General features: G+C 38.4%; 1 protein-coding gene and 1 long non-coding RNA gene across 5 annotated transcripts in view; both read left to right on the forward strand.

Moving 5' to 3' along the window:
- Positions 1-13,574, forward strand: part of PRIM2 (DNA primase subunit 2) — a 357,586-nt gene that overhangs the window by 120,519 nt on the left and 223,493 nt on the right. The gene's annotated exons all lie outside the window — the stretch shown is intronic.
- On the forward strand, positions 1,046-3,202 carry LOC138148039 (uncharacterized). Its single transcript, XR_011164971.1, has 2 exons — positions 1,046-2,402; positions 2,557-3,202. It is a non-coding gene; the product is annotated as an uncharacterized lncRNA (long non-coding RNA).

Genomic DNA, 13,574 nt, shown 5'->3' on the forward strand with positions numbered 1-13,574 from the left:
TTGACATTAGGTAACATATATTGTGTTCTTTTTTTTTTTGCAGGGGGGAAGGTAGGGCAGTTGGGGTTAGGTGAGTTGTCGAAGGTCACACAGGTAAAAAGTGTTAAGTGTCTGAGTCTGGATTTGAACTCGGGTCCTCCTGACTCCAGAGCTGGTGCTGTATTCACTGTACTACCTAGGCACCCCAATAACATATATTGTAAGAGAACTCAATAGCATTGCCATGTAATTTTCTTCAGAAGTTCTCAGCAACACAAGTGAGATCAAAGAAGGTAGATGGTGGAAGTAATGCAGTGTAAGGGTATGGTAAGTTATGACTGGATATGCAACAATGGAACAGTGGGTTTATGGGTAGTTGATAGATAGTATGTGATTGAAGTGGTTAAGCATAAGGGCAAAACTGTGAGGGGGTATTATGGGAGGATGGCTTGATGCTATAGGGAAAGGTGAAGGGATTGGTTGGTATGGTGGAGGTAAAAATACATATTTTCAAGGAGAGAGAGAGAGACACAGAGAGAGACAGAGAAACAGAGAAAGAGAGAGAGAGACAGAGACAGAGACGAGGTTTGGAGTTTGTCTCCTGGGGGCACTTAAAATGTTGATGAACTACAAGGTGTTATACTGTTGGAGAGGACATATGCATATATGCCTATAAATATAATACATATATACACATACATACAGAGATACATACATATATATTAAAGTTCCCAAGTAAGAAGGCAGGCAGCAGTTTGGGTAAAAAGGAATATTGTAAGCCAGGTACTGAATTTTTTTGGATAAAAGATGGAGGATTAGCTAGAGTCTGGTAGATAACTAACTGATAAGAAGGTGAAGGAGGAGATAATCATGGATAAAGTAAGTCTCAATGTCATTTTCTTATTGCTATATTTTAAAACAGTTATGAAGTAGTTTGAATATGCATAGATAGAAAGAGTTAGGCTTATTTTCTTGTTTTTTCCCCTTCTGAATTTCCCTCCCAAATTCCCCCCCCCCCCCAAGTCTTGGGAGCTTAAAAAATTGTAAAAAAAAAAAAATTACTTTGAAGAAAGGAGCAGTGAGATAAATTGTGGTCTATATATCAAACATAAATTCTCAAATGCTTTCATTTGGTGATGTCCACTGAGGTTTATTGCAACCTTTCTGTTCCTAGGACACACAAGTTTACTCACATCCACACACACTGTGATGTGGCAGGATTTTGATGCTCTTGGGGAGGGCAGAGAATGCTGTTACATCTTTCCAAGTCTTAATTCATAAAGAGTTGTTTCCAGAGAGGGGAAGACCAAGAAGGGGTATAGTGAAGAAGTAGGGACAAATTAGGAAAGAGGGTTGTTGGAGTAACTTTTTGTTATTCAGTGCTGCAACTGGGGCTAACTTTGTGTGGAGCTGGAGTAGAGGATCTCATGCATCTTGATTTGAGGAGTGCCAAGAGATCTTTCCTTGCTTCCTCCACAATATCCTCCTCATCTTTCTGCCACTTTCAGTGACAATACCTGAAATTCTAACAACTTTGGGTTCTCTTAAGAAATCTTCCATTCAAATTTGTTAAATTGGGACATTCAAACGTTAGTACCAAATAGTTAAGACTAGATCCTTATCATTTAGCTGGGAGTAGGATTTTGAGGGCATGGGACTAAAGGATAGACATAGGACTGCATAATGCAAAGTAGAGAAATTGGCTTTAGGTGAATCTATTAAGTATAATAGTGGCATTCATATGGTGAAAGTAAGTACCACAAAACTGTGGCCTGGAGGATTAAGTGATAAATGTAATTAAAACATTGTACTATATGTTTAAGAGCTTGTTGAGTTTCCCCTCTTGATCTAATCTAATAAGTTTCCTAATGTAAATAGTAGATTGTGTTAAATTGGACTGACTTCAGAAATATAAAGAAAGTCATAATAATATGTGATATTTCAATTCAGTTCAACAGCACTTCATTCATTAATGGCTTATCATATACCAGACTCTGTTCTAGGTTCTGGGGCTTGTGATAGTAATGGCAATTAAAGATTCCCCTGTATTGGCTTGGTTTTCAAATTGATTGTATTAAAACCCAGAGCTTGTTAATCCCACCTGTGGGATGGACTTTTTGATGTGAAAAGAAAGTCCTGACTGGGAGGAGCTGGTGACGTAGATTTGGAGAGACAAGAGAGAGGCGGAAGTTCTTTTTGGAAGCAGCACCTCGTGTAGAGGGAGAGACTAAGAGATTGCTGGTGGCCGCTTTGAATTGCCCTGGACTTTTGAGACCTGCCCCCTGAGCTGCCAAGGACTGAGGAGACATGGCTGTTTTGCTGGTACTTTGTCTGTCTGTTTTGATGTTATTTTGCCAGATTTGTCCACTGGTGAAAGACTGTCCTGTTGAAGAAGTCCTGGAACCTGGCATTTGGTTAAGAAGGCCTGAGACTGTCCTGCAGACAGAGAGTGAATACTGTCCACTGGTGAGGGACAGTACTGAGAGTGAATACTGTCCACTGGTGAGGGACAGTACTGTTGTTGCAGGGGTCTGGAGACTGTCCGGCAGACAGAATGAATACTGTCCACTGGTGAAGGACAGTGCTGTTGTTGCAGGGGTCTGGGAGCCTTTCTGTTGGTTCAGAAGCCCTGAAGAAGGATTTTCTTGTTGTATGTTTACAGAAATCCTGGGAGAGGGCTTTGCTAATGTGTTCAGGGGTTCTAGGACTGTTCTACAGACAGAGGATAAATTCATGAAGGGACTGGCAATGTATCTTATGGCCTTGCTAAGCCTTGTCTCTCCAGGAACTAAGATTGCTGAGAACTTGCCTCGTGTCAAGATGAAGAAAAGACCTCCATTTGGGTATTAAGTGCTGTGTTTAAACTTGATGTAACTCTGGGGTAGATTCAATTGTGATCCAGGGGTGGGGAACTTTTGACCTTTTTGTGTTCTATGGTTGAGCAAATGAATGTATTTTACTTATGTTTGGAAACTAATCTCCATTTGAGAAGAGGGGCTTTGTGGTGGACTTAATTAAGGTATAGCCTAGGGGTGGAGAAGTATTTGGAACAGAGACTTTGTAATTGATTGAATGATTGGAAAGTCCTGGGGTGGGGTAGGCCTTGGAGATGATTTAATCACACTTAGTAAATGCTGTATTTTGAATGATGTCATGTTTTGATCTTCTCTGTTCTGGGTTTGTTACTGAATAAAATAGAGAGCACCTATGCTGGTATTTTGAACCTGGGAAGTTGCCTTTGCTTGGTATTACATTACAGGGCTACAAATACAAAAAAATGAAATAATCATCACTCTCAAGGAAGTTACATTCTATTGGGCAAATAAAAGTACAGATAAGAATGTGTGTGTGTGTGTGTGTGTGTGTGTGTGTGTGTGTGTGTGTGTAATAAGTAGAAAATAAATTCAAGGTAGTTAATAATAATAAGGATAACTAGCATTTATATAGTGCTTTAAGGTTTGCAAAGTCCTTTATACATATCACATATTTTTCCTGCACACAACCTTGGGAGATAGGTGTTATCATCATCCCTGTTTTACAGATCAGGAAATTGAAGCAGATAGAGGTTGAAAGACTTGGCTGGGTTTACCCAGCCGGTAAGTGCTTGAGACTAGAGTTGAACTTAGGTCTTCCGGATTCCAAGTTTAGTGCTCTGACCATCTAGTAATGCAAAGTACTTAGGGAGGGAAGACTCTGGCAGCTGGGGAGATTGGTAAGGCTTTGTGTAGAAGATACAGCCCAAGCTGAATCTTGAAAGGAATCAGCTTTGGTGAGGTAGAAGTGAGGAGGGATTGGCTTCCAGGAATGGGGAATGTCTAGTGCAAAGGAATTTGAAAGGTAGCTGAAGTATGAGGTTCAGCAGATAGGCCAGTATGACTGAACTGTAGCATGTGGGAAGGAGAGTAACAATAAATAAGAAATAATAATAAGATTAGAAAGAAATTTAGAGGCTACTTTGTGGAGAGCTTTAAAAGCCAAATAGGAGTTTATGCTTTATGCTGGTGGCAAAAGGGAGCTACTGGATTTTGAGTAGGTGAGTGATATGGTCAAATCTGTGCTTAAAGAAAAATCATTTTGGCTGTAGTGGAGAAGATGGACAAGAGTGGAGCTAGGGGGACCAATGAGGAAGCTGTGCTAATAGTCTAGGCAAGAGATAAGATAACGGCCTGAACTAAGGTGGTAGTTGTATGGATTGATCAGGGGTTCTTAACCTGGAGTCCATATGCTTGAAAAACAAACCCTATTTTGATAACTGTATTTCAGTATAATTGGTTTCCTTTGTCATCCTATATTCTATACATTTAACAAATGTTGTTTGGAGAAGAGGTCCAATGTCTTCATCAGAGTACTAAAGAAAATACACAATAAATTAATAACTCTTAGAGTGCAGAATAGGGGTTGGAGGTAAGAAGTAGAGATAGAAAAGGATGATTTGGTAACTGGTTGTCTGTGTGGGGTAAGGGAGAGTGAGGTGTCAAGGAAATTGAGGAACTGCTTGAAGAATGTATGCTCCCTTGAAGGAAGGGACTTTTCACTTTGTATCTCTAGAATTCCTAGCCCCTATCACTGTGCCTTGCATAATGACTGAGATCGCATGTAAATCATTAGCTATTATACAAGGCACATACAAAGTAGATGGAAGGTATGTTTGAGGGGAAGGCACTCATACCACGGGGAGAGCAAGAAGGGACTGGAAAAGAATGTGGGATCTGAGCTGAGTCTTGAAGGAAGCCAAAGATACTGGGAGGTGGAGATGAGGCCCACAGATCTGAGATATGGGGGCATCTAGGAGTTGGGCCATGGAGGAAGGATGGCAAGTAGGCCAGTGTGACTGGATAGCAGAGTATATGAAGGGAAGCAAAAGTGAACCAGGAAGGGTCTGGGTTATAAAGAGTTTAAATGCCAAACAGAAGACTGTATTTGATTCTAGAGGGTCATAAGGAGCCATTGGAGTTTATTGAATAAGGGATAGGGATGATATAGTGTAATGGTAATGGTAATTTGAAGATCTTCCCTGCCCCTTAGTAAGCCTAGGGGAATTTGAAGAATTTCCTTGCTTTGAAAATAAAGTCTGCCCCCTAATAGGCTGTATGTAGTCACATGGAGCCTGTAGTAGGAGGAATTTGCTGAAGGGAAGTAGAACTCACAGGAAGCTGGGAGACAGAGCTAGAGAGATGGAGGGAGAGACAAGAGGCTCAGGCAAGGATATTGATAGGCTCCTGAGTAAAAGTTTTTTTTTTTTTTTGCCACCTCCTGGGCCAACTAGGCTTGTGTTGGTTTGTGGGAAGGCTAAAGGTTGGTGTGGCTCTCTGTGCTATTATAGCTTATTAACTTCTTTGCTACTAAGATGGTTTTGGGATTTGGTTTTCTTGTGTCTGAATAAATGTTTTGTTTCTATCTTATATATGGAGATCCTGTTATATTTTGTGATTGAGCACCATTCAGGAATATTTATAGTCATGGTTGGTGCTGTAAATATTGCATTGGCGCTACATGTGGTCAGACCTATGCTCTTGAAAAGTTACGTTGAGGCATGGTTAGGTGGCACAGTGAATAGAGCACTGGCCCTGGAGTCAGGAGGACCTGAGTTCAAATTTGGCCTCAGACACTTAACACAAAAACTAGCCATGTGACCTTGGGCAACTCACTTAACCCCAATTGCCCTCCAAAAAGCAAAAAGTAAAAAAAAAAAAAGAAAAGTTACATTGGCAGCTGAGTGGAGGATGGATCTTACAGTGGGAAGACACGTGATCAGTTGGAAACCAGTTAGAAACCTATTGCAGTCAGCAGGTGATAAGGTCAGGGTGGCATATCTCCTAACCATAAAACAGTAAGGAGAGGCAACAAAGACATAGCAGAACTTAAGCTTCTCTGGACTTTGCTGACCTCACCTCATCTCTGTATGAAAATTGATTGGGACAACAGGGCAGCAGGTGACTCACTTGGTCTTCAGAGATCCACAAAGTCAGAGGGGCCCTAACTCCTGTGGGTGGGATTTTTTTTTATGTGATTAGATGACAGGGAAGGTAGGGGCCAATCAAGTCCCAGGGAGAGCTTTGTTGCCTTTTAGGGAAAACTAATGGCCCATTGAATAGAGTGTTGTGTCTGGATTCAGTAAGACCTGAATTCAAATATGGCCTCAGATACATATACATATTAACTGTTCTGGACAAGTCACTTAACCTTGTTCGCCCCAGTTCCTCATTTGTAAAATGAGCTAGAGGAGGAAATGGCAAACCACTCTAGTATCTTTGCCAAGGAAACACCAGAAAGGGGTCATGAAAAATTGAACATGACTGAACAAAATTTCTGTTGCTAGGAAGTGGGGAAGGAACCCTGATCCCATCTTATACCTCTTACTCCTTTATAATGAGAGCTGGAGGAGGGAGTGAGACTTTGCACAGCTCTCCCTCACTTGTATCCAATTCACTTTCCAGTCATGCTGTCACCTTCCTCATGGTCCTCTTCAGGAATGAAGGACAGACAAAGACAACGACAAACTACAATAATAACTCCTTTATAACACAGTCATGCATCTCAGTCCCATCAAATATATCTTCTGAGGAATATGACATTCCTTTGTTTTAGTTACTACTGAATTTTAGTAACTATTAGTAATTACTGAACTAAAATGCCTTAGCATGATGACAAAGATGTGAGAAGGTTGTGTGTGTGTGAGTGTGATAAAACCTGGGTTTTGACTAGTCATATTTTCAATAATTATACTCTCATATAAACATTGTAGTTTATCAGAATTGTAGCCCAATTCCAGTCTTTCCTCATAAAGTAATTATCTAAATTCCTTCCTTTTTTCCTCTAGTCCCTCCCAACACATGCATTTACATGTTATAGAATTTTAGTTTTTAGAACTGAAAGGGGCCTTAGCTCATCTAGTCCAGTCTCATTTTACAAAATCAAGAAACCGAGGCCCTGAGAGATGGTTTGATTTACACAGCATTACAATAGTTGCCTAACATAAATAGCACAGTCAGGATTTGAACACAGAATATTTAACTCCAAATCCAGTATTCTTTTCACTATACCCAGGGTTCGAATTTATAAGTTAAACTTCCCTACATACAGATGCACTTTGTTATATTGTTTCTTCTTGACCTTCTGGCTAAGAACAAGTGTATATCTATGCTTGATATAAGTTTTAAAGTAATAGTATTACTTGTGCAGAATATCAGATTCTATTTAAGGGATTTTAGCATGCATGAAACAATTGTTTTAGCATGGAGTTGCAAGGAATCAAAATATTTTTTCTTTCATAGTGCAGCCTGTTCCTACAGTTGTGCCTATCATCACCTTAGTTTTTGTAAGAGTCAGTACTATCATAATAGAGAGAGCCTGGATTCCTCCCCCACCGCCCCCAAATGGCAGAAAATAAGATTGCTAGTTTTTAGAGTTCAGGACAATATAGTAGAAGTAAAGAGTGCTCTTACATTTTTCTGAGTATTTTCCATTTTGGTATTTTTTCTTTGCTTAGAGCCTAATAAACATGTTGAGGAAAGTAGGCAACGTTGTCTGTTTTAGGAGTGACCTTTTTAAAAAAAACCCACAAACCTAACCTTATCCACCTTGCCCCCAATTTCTAGTGAACAGGGAGACTAAAAAGCTACTTAAATAAGAGAATAGGAAGTCTGAGGTCTGTTCCACTTGTTCTAAACTTACATTATAATCAGGGCTAAAATAAATAGGTGATTAATAACTGCATATTTAATGAATAATTAGAAAATCTTCTGCCTTAACTACAATTAATCAGTAAGTCAAAGTATATTTGTATTTTTATAGTTTGAATTTCAAAACTCTAGCATTTTATGTCAGAGAACAAGGCTTAGCCATATCCTTCATTTTTCAAGGAATAAAGCCTTTGTTAAATATTATTCCCTTTGGTAAGAGGACTAAACACTGGTTATTTCTTATTATTATGCTTTTGAGTCAAATCCTGGCACTTGCAGTGAAAGGTACTAAAGAAAAACAACATAGACTGAGACAAGAAAAGACTAATAATATACCAGTATGACAGGTGAAAGATCTGGTTGTCAGAATGGACCACAAGCTGAATCAGTCAGATATAAAAATGCTATTAAAACACCATTTTATGTGAAGCATGACCTATGTGTAATGCTGGGAGGAAAAGAGTATAAAAGAGCTGTAAAGTTGATTAAATACTAAAACAGATTCCTAAGACAGGTTGTAGACTCTCAGTTCCTGGAGATCTTTAAGAACAGAAGAGATAACCATTTGTCTTAAAAGGCTTAGGAAATGACCTGCCAGCAAGCTGGGGCCAGACCATCTTAACAGTTCTTTCTGGTATTATGACTTAATAGTTCTTTCCAGTATCTGAAGTTACATTTACACCATAGTAATTTTCTTCTCTAATTTTTGTAGTGCTACTTAGTGACAATTATCTGTAACAAAGAGTATGGACATTCTGTAGGGAACTTAAATAATAATAATAATAATGATGATGATGATGATGATCGTTTATGTTTATATTGTAGTTAATACACAAAGTATTTTCCTCACAGCTAACAGGGATACTAGATAGTATTGATGTTATCATCTACAATACAGATATTCCTAAACCTACATAAGACAGAAATTTAATCTTTTCTAGAACTTTTTTCTTGCTCAAATACTGACAAGTAGCATAATTAACTGACTTAAGTTTCATCTCCTTTTGTGCTCCCTGCCCAATGGAGATGGATAGTCCAGTCTAACAACTATTTATTAAGCACCTGCCAGGTACTGCCAGATACAAAGACACCCCACACAGGCCCCTTCCCAACCACTAGTCCATTGAGAATTTACCTACTACAACCCAATTGAATTTTATACTTCCCAGCTGTTGACTTCAATCCAAGAGCTCTAGTCACTCTTCTTAGGGCTTCCCTGGGACATCTTGCACAAGTTTTATGGTTTATAACCAAAAGTCTTTCTGAGAAATCACCTAATCCAGGCCTCATTGGTTATAACTCAATCCCTTTTCACCAAGATTGAGGGCTCCACTCCAGGAGAATCTGAAACAGGGAAATAAAAGACAGACACTAGACAGAGAGAATCATAGACTTTAGTGGCCAAAAGATCGTGGATTGGTATCATGAGACAGATTTTGGGTTAAGTAATATAAGAAAGAACCTTATCTAATGACAGCTTCCCCAAAATACAATGTTCTACCTTTACACAGGTGCTCAATTTCTCATTACTAGAGTTTCAAGCATAAGCACAACTATTACTTGGGCATATTGTAGAGTGAATTTATTCTTCACTTTACTGTTATACAACATGACTATGACAATATTCTGTGGTCCTCTCTGTTTATTCTCTCTCTCTTTTTTTTTTTTTTTTGTTCTTCTCACCTGTGTTTTTACTTCTTCTCTTCCAGTGCATTAGAACAAAACTGCTAATATATGATGCTGGTGGTTCTCCTGATTTTGCCAAAAAGGGGTATGGTCTATATCTTAAGTTTTCAGAGCTTGAGCAATAGCTTTATTTCAAATGGAAGCAAATCTGAATGAGCTCTTGAAAGGTGTAAACAGAATTCACATTTATTAGTCCTTATTGTACTAATTTCCTCTGGGAGCCTACCTTGATTGGCAAGTTGCCATATATTAAGAGAAGTAGATGGTCATCAGTCATAGAGAGGAAGAAAATTTCTACCTCAAGTATTTGTCTTTGAAAAATGTGAATTTTGTCAGTTTTGGATTCACAAAACTGATAAGCAGTAATGACTTAAGTCCCTATTGTCAGTATTGACCACTGGGAAGTGTTCCTGAGTGAAATGCAGACTGACTTGATTTAGACTGGATGCTGTGTACACAGCCCTTAGAGTCTTGAAGTTGTGAGGAGGAAAAATGATTGCATTAGGCTTGAATGTTGATGTGCAAAGGGCTTGTAATGAAATATGCTTCTGCTTTGTGCTTTTAACTTTTAGGTTTAGTGCCTTTTTGTTGTTGTTAGGCTAAACAAATTAATTTTTTGCCTGCCTGTATCTGAACGATATCCAGAACAGGAAAATAGATGAGCATTTTGAGAAGTACATTTCGCCAGTAGATTGTTTTTATTTTTTAATTGCACAGGGTCCTATGCCTTTTGTTGATATGTATGTGATTTTCAGAATTAGGAAGCTCCTTCTTGGACAGCCTCTATTAGCACGTGAATGAGTTTGCAAGCTGGAGGAAAAGGTTGACTATTTTAAGATTCTTTGTATTTTTGTTGCTGTTGTTAATGGAAAACTATGTTATACCTTTATGAAATCTTTCTTTGTTAAAATTTTGTTTATTTTCAGAGGCATTAGGGTTTGCCAGATGTTTGTTTTCCTTGCTCTCTTCTCTTTGCTTGAGTTTTCTCTCTCTTGCTTTGTCTGGTTCTGTTGATCGCTCTCTTCCTGACTGGTTCTAATCTTGAGGTCTCTTTGCATCATCATCATCATCGTCATCTAAAGGAAGTAGAATTTTTATTTAAAAGAAAATGACTGAGAAAAGAATCATTGAGTGTTCTTAACTATGACACCCTCAGAAATGATTTGTAACTATCTCCCTATGGACCAGATCACTGTTTGCATTGATGGAGTAAATTTCCACATGAGAAGTTCGCTGTACTGATTAAATTAGAGATCTGGGAGGAAAAGTTCAGAAAAAACCCCCACCCTAAAATGACCCTTAATAATATTTTTTGATTGATTATTTTCTAGTGATTCTACCATTAATAGAAGAGGAAGCTCACTTTCTTTGTACAGCATTTAAAAAACAAACTTCAAACATTTTTCCATCTGTTTGCAACTTTGCAAGATTTTAAATGGTTTATCCACTTAAAGTAATCTATTTAAAATCTATTACTTTTTTTTTTTAACAGATGGTATACTTTTAAAAAATAGAAAAGACAGCAATCTTCTCTTTGGACCGCATAGTGGTTGTATTTTTGTGACCAAAGTTTTCCCTGTGGAAATGCACAGCTTAGGCTGTTCTTCTGCCTTAAAGTGAAAATGCTTCAAACAAGGCTGTTTACTTGTGGCCCTGTTCAAATAGTCTTGACTTAATGAAAGAACAAAGAAAAGTAAGAGACAGATAGTGCATTATCAAAAATAACAGGGAAAATGTTCTTCACTGTTGCCTACTCCATTAAAATGTTGAAATGGCTTATATAACCTGGCCAGTGGTTCTCCATTATCTTCCCTTCTTATAAAATTACATATCTATATCTAGCTATATATATAGTCTCTGTATTTTCCACTGGGTCATATATTCAGTCTACAGAACATATCAGTCCCCTGAACGTCTCTAGTTATCACTTAATGTTTCTTTGCATTAGTACTCTGCTGTTGTTATATAATATCTGCGGCATGTTCTAGCTAGTGAGCAGAGGATTCCTTCAAGTACAGCAGACTCATCCCCCTGAGAATAATCTTAATTGTTTGTGGTGCTTTTGACACCTTCTCCCACTTGGCTGTGCTGCTTGAGTACTGTCCTACACTCTGAGCCTGTGCCTTTTGTTAGCAATGAATCACTGTGTAAGGAAGGGGGAGTCTCAACTTTCAGCAATCCCTTTACATTATCCATAGTCCATTCTTCTTTCTGTATGGTGGCCTCTGGCATAATGTACTAGCTATATCAAGGAAAAAAAGTAATGGAAATAGGAAACATATTTAGATAAAGTCTTATAAGACATTTAGCTTAATAATGAAGTTTGGTCAGATTCTGATTTTTGAACAATTACTATGGAGTCTACCGATTATATTCATATGATCCATATAAGTATACTATCTTCAAGGAAATGTAGCCATTGACCTTAGTATACTTTTCAAAACTCAAGAAAATCACTGTAAGTCTCCATGAATTTCTTAAGGAGGTATGACCTCCTTTAATCAAATCATTCTTTGTTTTCTGATGGAGTTCAGGGAAGTCTTATTTTATATAGTCATTAGTTTGTTTCTAGTAAAGAAGTTTCTTTCTTACTGGAACACAAATTCCAAATAAGCTAGGTGGAGGAGGGATAGCGCTGTTACCTGCTACCAGCCGAATGTGGTTCTGGATAGGTGGGGAGAACGTAGAAGGGTCCCTGCATTACTGAATGCAAAGTTGGTGTGAAAGCTTTGGAAAGGAGAGATAGCCTTCATTTCTTTTTTGAGAGAGGACATGGGAACTAAAGACATAAGGAAAAAGAAACAGACTTTGGAAGGCAGACAGGCAGGTCAAGCTGGCTTCTCAATATCTGTCTTCCAAAATCTGTCTTTTCACATGTCCCTAGCATCAATCAGGTCTGTCCCTTATGCACTCAAGCAGGGCTGTAGTTAGAATTCTTCCCACCAATCCTAAATCATGCAGCCTGTAGCACTGGATTACCCAGCATGGTTGGGAGTTGGGTTATATCTCCTTCTGAAGAACTTAATTTCTTTGGTTTTGAACTTAATCCTTTCCTTTAGATATTATGATGTATCCTAATATAACTTGGTTATTTTATTTGGGTTTTGATGAAATATACTTTTCACCTTCCTTATTTGACTCAATTCTAGCTTATTGACCTCAGGCCAGTAAATTGTTTTACTCCATTTGAAGCTTTCTGGGAAATAACAACATTTACATACATTATTTTATTTAATTCCCACACACACTAGGTACAATACCTCTAATTATCTATATACTATATACATAGATGAGAAAAATAAGGCTCAAAAAAGTTGATTTACTCCTTGTCACATAGCTTATACATGTCAGAGTTGGGATTCAAGGTCAGGTCTCCCCTTTCTCCAAGTTCAGCAAATTTTGTATCACATTGCATTCCCTCACTTAAAGAGAGGAAATGAAGGATTACAATTTTTTTCCCCTTTTTGGAGGGGGAAGGTAGGGCAGTTGGGGTTAAGTGGCTTGCCAAAGGTCACATGGCTAGTTTTGTGTTAAGTGTCTGATGCCGGATTTGAACTCAGGTCCTCCTGACTCCAGGGCCGGTGCTCTATTCGCTGCGTCACCTACCCACTCCTTAATAAAAATTTTTGTACTTAAAATTTAATTATTTATAGCGTTTTATAATTCTATGCTTTCATCTTATGTATTTTAGAACTTCTGAACTATTTTAAAACCAGAATTTTATTTTTTTTAAATGTATTTTACATATGAGGAAACAGAGGCAAACAGGGTTTAGTGACTTGGCCAGGGCACAAAGCTGGGAAGTGTCTGAGTTCAAATTTGAACTCTGGAAGATGAATCTTCCTGATTTCAGGCCTGTCACTATTCACTGTGCCCTCTAGTGTACCTCTTTCAGATTTTACAGCCAGGAATCCTCCCTTTTTTTGCACAAGACATTCCATTTACAATCTTAGTGCATTTTCATTGGTTGGCCCCGATGCCTAGAATTCTTTCCCTTCTCATCTCTGCCTCCTGGCTTCCCTTAAGTCTCAGCTAAAATTTCACCCGTCTTATAGCCCTTAATGCTATTGCTGAGATTATCTCCCATATTTCGTACGTTGCTTGTTTGTACATAGTTGTTTTCGTGTTGTCTCCCCCATTAGACAGTGAGCTCCTCGAGGGTAGTGTCAATGTTTGTCTTTATATCCTTAGGGGTTAGCCTGGTGCCTTGCACACAGCTGGTGCTTA

Source organism: Petaurus breviceps, unplaced genomic scaffold (genome assembly GCF_028583685.1).
Source record: "Petaurus breviceps papuanus isolate PSGF00001 unplaced genomic scaffold, PetGlider_PUasm1.0 90822, whole genome shotgun sequence".
Taxonomy (NCBI): domain Eukaryota; kingdom Metazoa; phylum Chordata; class Mammalia; order Diprotodontia; family Petauridae; genus Petaurus; species Petaurus breviceps.